This window comes from Nuphar pumila, chromosome 10 (assembly GCF_984573655.1).
Source record: "Nuphar pumila chromosome 10, dmNupPumi1.hap1.1, whole genome shotgun sequence".
In the NCBI taxonomy this organism is placed as follows: Eukaryota; Viridiplantae; Streptophyta; class Magnoliopsida; order Nymphaeales; family Nymphaeaceae; genus Nuphar; species Nuphar pumila.
This window is the reverse complement of record NC_143258.1, coordinates 101,702,896-101,710,943: the sequence shown is the minus strand read 5'-3', so window position 1 is coordinate 101,710,943 and position 8,048 is coordinate 101,702,896.

Genomic DNA, 8,048 nt, shown 5'->3' with positions numbered 1-8,048 from the left:
CCATCTGACTCATTTACTTCCAATGGGATGGTTGTCTAAAGGTAAGGGCATGAGCGTCTATGTATTGCTAGCTTCCAAGCTTTCAATTGTAGTCAACATCACATCTCGTCATTGGGGATGCTTAGTAACCTCGTTAAAACTTTGTGATACATCATCAAAGAGAATGACAGAAAAAAATATTGTAACACCCCAATTTTTATAACACCAAAATTGGTGGATTTTTTTTTTTGAAATGCTTTTAAATATTTTAACAGATAACAGCGGAAAAACACATTGAGTCTAAAATTTGACGTGCTACTTCACTTAATCTTTTGCAATCATATAACTATGGAATTTAAAATTTTAATGATTAATTAATCATGCATAAAATAAAATCAAACATCCACAATCGTTCACAATTAATTAAATTTGTCTTTGAAATGAAATAAAATTTAAATAAAATCAGAGTACCAAAACATATGTGAAGGTAAAGGAAAGGTAGACTTGGTCCCCATCATAACCTTTTGCCTTCGCATATAAGTATCTACTCATCACCTGAAAAATATTATAGGGTCAGACACGACATGTCTCAGTAGAGTGAAATATAAAACTTGTAAAGCAGAAAATATAAAGCATAATTTTATTAGGATTTTCATAATTTAACATTTAAAATTAAATGAACTACTTACACAATTGGCATGCATATTCAATTTACTAAATTAAATAATTGCGCATCTATTTATTCAGAGAAATTTAAATGCATTAGCAGTTAATATGCATGACTTACCATATGCAGAAGCAACTGGATTTGGTATTATCAACATCCTATCACGAACTGTTTACATCCCTAAGTTCGGGTTTGTTGAAATACAGTCAGAACAATATACGGCCACAACTTTATCTGAACGTGGTCATTCTTTTGCTATGTCAGGTTGGATCTAGACCAGGGTCCATTACCAACATCTGCAAGCTTAGGGTGGAATCGAGAGAGTCCGACAGGGATTCAAACCTGTAAGCTTAGAGAGAGGTTCGACTTATGGGGACTAGGCGTGGGGGTTCTCCACTCCCCTGCCATTGTTGTTAAAGTCGACCCAAAGGACAAAACCAATGTTGTTGAAAATAGTTTACTAAGTTAATCGGTTTCTTTAAAAAAAATGAAAAATCGAATTATAGGGTTGTCAATGGGTCGGGTTTGGTTTGGACCTAAGTGAAACCAAATCCAAACCTGATTTGAGATTATGATACCGGGTCTAGACCAGAGTCTAATGGGAAACACCATAACAGAAATGATACCCGAATCCTATAAGGATTACATGAACCTTTCTCGGACAATACCTGGTAAAATAATAATTTTTATCATTTTTACATTGAAATTTATGGATCTTAATTGGAACTCGGTTCGGGCCGAGTCTGGTTTGAAATTTTACAAACCATACCAGGCTCCATATATTAATTGGACCCTTCAGGCCTGACTTAGATTCGAATAGGGCCTTCTTATTTATCAACAAACCCTTACGGGTCGAGATGGGTCAAACCCTACCCATTAACACCCTGAATCATAGCTGAATCGGTTTTTACCATCAAATGACACATGTCATTTTAAAATGAAAATTATTAATAATATATTGAAAACAAAATTTAACCCTCTTAAAAGAATATTAAAAAACAAATACGAACCAGCCCTTTCATATGTTTTGATAACCTGGATTAAATGGGGCCAACCTGGTGCTCCTAATTCCAACGGTGGGCATCATATTTCTAACGTTGTTAATATGAGCCTCTGTTTTTTCTGATAACTGACAAACAGAGACTGTTATTATTATCTATTCACTCAGGTTAAACCTCAAGTCAAATTACAATAATAGCCTTCCTAATCAAAATTTCACGATATTTCCCTAATCTTTTTTTATGAGAATCCATTAGTTTTTCTCAATTTCAAAGGACAATGTGTAAAAACGAAGAAAAATAACATTTTTTGAGATGATGGGTTTTAACCTGTTCACAGCCTTCAGCAAACCTGTGATCCATATCCCAAAATTCAGAAAAAAGAAGTCATCTTCAAAATTAAGGGTTAAAATGTTGGACCTTTTCTTTACAAAGATTATAGTTAATATTAAAATAAAAAGAATTAGTAAAAAAAATCACAGTTGCCCCCAAGAAGGGTTTCTCTACTCTGTGCAAGACGATGGGCAACATAGGTCCCAGGGACAGGAGTCCTAGCCTTATGGTTTGATGCCACTGACACGACAACCATCGGTTTGTGCTTCAAGTAATAAGTTAAAAACACACACAGTATAAAATTGATGTCTAAGATGCATTTGATTGATGGGACAGGCCGCCCAATACAACTGGCTCTTGACCAATACAGTGTGTCATCGACGATTTTGTAGGTCAGTATAGGGTCCGACTCTTGCATCCCCCCAAAGTGAGAAGCAAGTTATACCTGTCTCATTTCTGGTCGGACGCAAACATTCCGTGTTTGATTGATGGGCACATGAGGCCAACATGGTCTGTTATCGTAAGCAGAGAAGGGAGGAAAAGTGAAAAATAGGGCGTGAGAGCACCGAGCTTCTTCCTTCACTCTGTTTCTTGGAATTAGAAAGAACGATGATTTGCGACTTATGGCAAGAAACCATCACTTTGACAAAGTGCAAGTGATGGTTTCTTGCCATCACTTTGTCAAAGTGATGGTTCTGCTTTAGATTGAATTGAAACATTTGGGTGTAAGCACAGCTTGTTTGGGGATCGACTTTGATGGTGACCTTTGATATCAAAGATATCATCAGGGATGTAAAATTACCATTGATGGTGACTTATGGTAAAATGGTTTGGTTTTTGCAGTCCCACTTTTCTTCTTTAGGAGGCCAAACCTTCTTTGTCAATTGTGCTGTCTTTTTGGGGGTAATTTTTTCCATTAGCTCTCATTTCTTCTATTTCTTAATTTTTTTGTGATTTTTCAAACTTATTTTCTTGCTTTTCTTTCTTTTAGTAATTCTTCTGCATACTCTTCTCTTAGTTTCAATCAAGTTAACCAAATATATGGAAACCATTTGGTTTGAAACTAGGTCACTAATTGTGAGTATCATATCAATAGGGTGATTGTTTTACATTATATACATTTTGTTCATAAACGGTCATTCACTCGTCTAGCCTCGAGTCATCATACTCGGTTGAAATTACCTACTGTGATATTTATGAGACTTAGTCCTAACCCCAAACACACCTTTATGCGATCAAATATCTTGCAAGCTGTTAAGTCCTTAGCCAAATCTATAAAGGCAACATCTTCTTATTCGTTGGCATTGATTAACTAAACAATGCTTTACGTTTGTACCACCACATAATGATGCACTAATTGTTGCATATCGTGATGCTATCAATGCATATCATCGATCAAGCCAATGCTTAATGTGCATTCCCACACTCTTTCACTCAGTAGAACTCTCCACTGTGCATGCCCCCATTCCAAAAGATCAACCTGAAACACTGCATTTTCTCGAATAAATAAGAAAGCTTCATGGCTATGTTTAGGATATTTGTTAGGAACGAAGAACCCAAGAAAGCATTTGCAATTCAAAGATTTGTTACAACACAATTGACTTTTTAGTGCTTATTTGATAGGACACATCGCACGGGATGAAAAAACTGCTTGGAACAGTTTTATTAACAAACACTGGACTTGTGAAACGCTGCCCATTACATCCATTTTAGGGGCTAATCACCGTTCCACCCCCCTCTTTAAGAAAAGAAAAGGAACCGGGGAAAACAAAAAAGCAAGAAAAAAATTGTAATATAGCCTTACCCACGATACTCTCTCACTCTTTCACCCCGACCCTGAACTCCCACTCTTTCTAGCCTCTCTCACCCAGCGACATCGCCTGAGCTCTGGCGCACCCAATGGTGTTGCCTGAGAACCCCATGTCATTCTTTCTACATGCCTCTCTTTCTCTCTCTATCTCCCTTTTCTGCATTCATCGATTCTTTTTTTTGTTTTTTGCGTTCTCCTAAAGTGATGGATCCCTGCTTCGAAGGGCATCGATGAGGGCCAGAATCACGCTGGCGTTGGTGATGGTGAGGGGCTAGTCGCCATCATTGAACTTTGAGAGTACCCTGGGCTTGACTGCAGCCTCAACCTGGGCGAGCTCGAAGGTGACCTGGGTCAGAGACCTCGCTGCCCTGCACTTAGCTTCCATGGTTGCGATCAGATGGTGGCGGTAGCGGTGGCGATTGGCTCATCATAAGAGGGAGAAAAGAAAAATGTCACTCGTTGCCCACCCCAGTCAACCGCCTTGTCTATTAGGATTTGTCAAGGCTATTTATTAAGGTTTGGGAGGATTAGATACGTCATCAGAGAGGGCTTGGACTCACAACACGTCAATTCCGTTGTTCTTCATTCGCATTTTTTTTTGGATTTTCTATGAAATTTGGAGTTTTTTCACGTGTATTCATGCTGTCCGCACAACTTAAAACAAACATTGGACATAAGGAATACAGTAAACGAGTACCTATCAAAACAAACATTGGATGGGTACAGTTGTTACAGAACATATGTTTTCTCTGTTATGTTCGTTCATTTCATCCAAGCTTAGACTAGGTATCAAACAAGCACTTATGATTCAAATTCTTGGCTTTAAACGGGTGGTGATCATTATGATATTTTCTATTAGTATCAAATTAGTCTGGTTCCACTATTCAATAGCTTAATGGCAAATATCATATGTGATATTCAACATTTGCCACTATGATCAAATAATGCAATAAAATCATCTCCTTGATTTAGATACCCGTTGACATCATACTGTCCAAGTAGGGCTGAGCTCATGTTTGGCTCGTAAAGAGCTCATTCAAACTCGTGAAATAGGCTTGACAAGCTCGAGCATGAACAACCAATGTTCATCTCGGCTCACGTAGGCTTGTTTATTAATAATAAAGATATTTTTATATTATATAATGAAGATGATTAAGGTGTTTGGCCTGCAATCAATAAATTTAGAGTTCAAATCCTTTTACTTACAAGTTTGAAACAACTATTTATTTTGTAAATGAGCTAGTTTGAGAATGACTTAGTAGGTTTAGGGTCCAAATTCTATTGTTAACAACTTTTAAAAATTGTAATTTTTGTAAATGAGCTTGCCCGTGTTCAGCTCGTTTAGCTCGAGCTTTTCATGAGCTCAAGCTCAGCTCGACACAAGAAACAAGCCAAGCTTGAACACCCACTGTTTGTTTGGTTCAGCTCATTTACCAGCCCTAGGTACAAGTGACATTTTTTAGTGGGTTAAGATTAGGTCAAAGTTAATTACCATGATGTTATAATGTTTATTTTTTTTTACTTGTAAAAATGATAAAAAATATTATTTTACTAGGTATGGTCCGGGCCTGGTTGATGTAGTTCTTATAGGATCTGGGTATGGTTTCTCTTGTAGTAGACCTGATTAGACTCGGGTCTAGACTCGATACCAAACCCAAAAATGTGGTCTAAGTCTGGTTTCACCTGGGTCCGAACCAAACACGACCTGTGGACACCCTTAGGTAAGACGGTCGGGTAGTCTCAGTTTTTCTGAATCTGCCTAATTGTATGGAAAAAGGGTACTCTAAAATTCAGATCAGACCAACTTAAATTAAAGTAGTCGGATTATCCGATATAGTTTACATATAATGGGATTCAGATACATACTTGTATATAAGACTGGATCCCGAAAACAGCTCACTTGATCTGTTCAAACATGGGTCTTCTGAGGTGGGTGTAGACTCGAGACTTGATCCAACATCTCTTGGTCCAAAAAAAATTGTTGGTTCAGTTTTTTATTACACTTATCCAGAGCAGGCTTGGTGAAACAAGTAGGGCCATAAGTATATAGGGCTGGTAAGTCAACTTGAGCTGCTCACGGTCAGGGTTGAATCCGCTCACATAAACGAGTATCTTTTGTAGTTGGGGGTGTCGGTTGGGTTTTATTCGGACACAGGTGGAATCAGACCTGACCCCAATTTTCGAGAATGGTACCAGGTCCGGACTCCCATCCCAAACCAGCGACACCCACTGGGAACCAAAGGGCGGAAAAGGAAGCTGACGTGCCATGTGGCATCTTTTCATTGGGGGAGGGGTTTCTTCCATGAGAAAACCTTATTTTGCCCCTGCTCTTCTTTATTAATTCTTACATATCTTTTGTCTCATTCAGCCAAATTTTAATAAATCAGATTAATGACTTGTAGCCGACCCGGTTATAGCCCGCGAGGGAGTCCAATTTATCAGTTAATTTGAGAAAATGTTTCATCATTTGAATGGATTTTAATAAGATTGATCATTACCCGGAGCATGCGATGCCCAATCAGCTGAATCTCTCTTGCGGATTTAATCTTCGGCGGGACCACTAGGCCCTGTGGGTCGGACCAGAGTAGCTAATGGGACCTATGTCATGAAGCCTGAACCCAGGTCTTGTATGATGCGAGTCAGACTGGATCGGGTCAAACCCGACCCTTTATTGAGCCGTGCCTCCAACATCGAGAAATCGTGATCCTTTGTTCTCTCCCGCAATCCCAAGAGATGCATGCTGTAAAATCCCCACCATCCATTCTGGAGATCGACCCTCTGTAATGATGACATCATTAGCACCTTTTTTTATGACAAGGAACCTTCACCCAATTGATCAGGTGCCTTGGTCTCAGGCCAAAATCGTTGGCGAATGGCAGTGACCAACAACGAATGGTCATCATCGACTACATTGTCACATATATACATATATGATGAATGAAAACGTACCCACTAAAAAATATGTCAAACCCACCCACCACACATTTGATTGAATTTTTATTTTTATTTTTTGAAATTTTGAACGTAAAGATGTCTTGTTTTTATTGAAATCTGTTCTAGGAGTATTTGATTATGATTCATAGATAGGTTTTTATAAGTTTTAAAATTTAACAACATACAATTTTCATAATATTTTTATGCTCCAAGTACAATTTTTCTATCCAAAATTGATGATTGAAGTATCAATTTCTAGTGAATCAATCATGCTCAACACATATGTACAATCAGAATTGTGAAAAAAAGCACCAAAATTTTTTCCATTGGCTAGATTTGGCATGCTTTGAGCATGATTGTTTTACTAGAAACACTAAAAAACATGCCAAACTTACCCAATGAAAAAATTTTGGTAATTTTTTTTGTCAAAATATTGATTGTACATGTGTGTTGAGCACGATTGATTTACTGGAAATTGGACTTGGATTATGAATTTTTGATAGAAAAAATGGTATTTGGAGCCTCAAAAATTTATGAAAAATGTAGGCCGTTGAATTTTGAAACTTATGGGAATGCATCTTAGACATCAATTTTATACAGTGTGTTTTTAACGTATTACTCGAAGCACGCACTGATGATTGTTGTGCCAGTGTCATAAAACTCAGAGGCTTGCACAGAGGAGAGAAACTCATGAAAATCGAACCTTGTCTTCCTGTCTAGCTGCCACCCCACCCCACTTAGCCAACCCTTCTTGGGGCAACTGTGTTGTCTTTTTTACTAATTTTTTTTTTTTAATATTAACTATAATATCTTTGTAGAGAAAAGGTCCAACATTTTATACCCTAATTTTAAAGATGTCGCCCTTTTTCTGAATTTCCTGATATGGATCACAGGTTTACACCCATCATCTCAAGAAATGTGATTTTTCTAGTTTTTGACATATTGTCCTTTGAAATTGAGAAAAACTAATAGATTCTCATATAAAAGAAAAGCTAAATATCGTGAAAATTTGATTATGAAAGCTATTATTGTAATTTGACTAGAGGTTTAAGCAGAATGAATAGATAATAATAACAGTAAGTCTCTGTTTGTCAGTTATCAGAAAATCAGAGGCTCATATTAACAACGTTAGAAATATGAGGCCCACTGTTGGAATTAGGACCACCAGGTTGGCCCTTAAACCGAATTTTCGTTTTTGTAAAAATTTTTACAAATTGATCCGATTCCATCTAAGGATAGTTTTTCCGAATAATCCAGGGGAAAACTCCCCCATCAACAGTCCACCGACCGCACATTGGCTGGCTTCCATTCGCCAAAACCCTTGAAG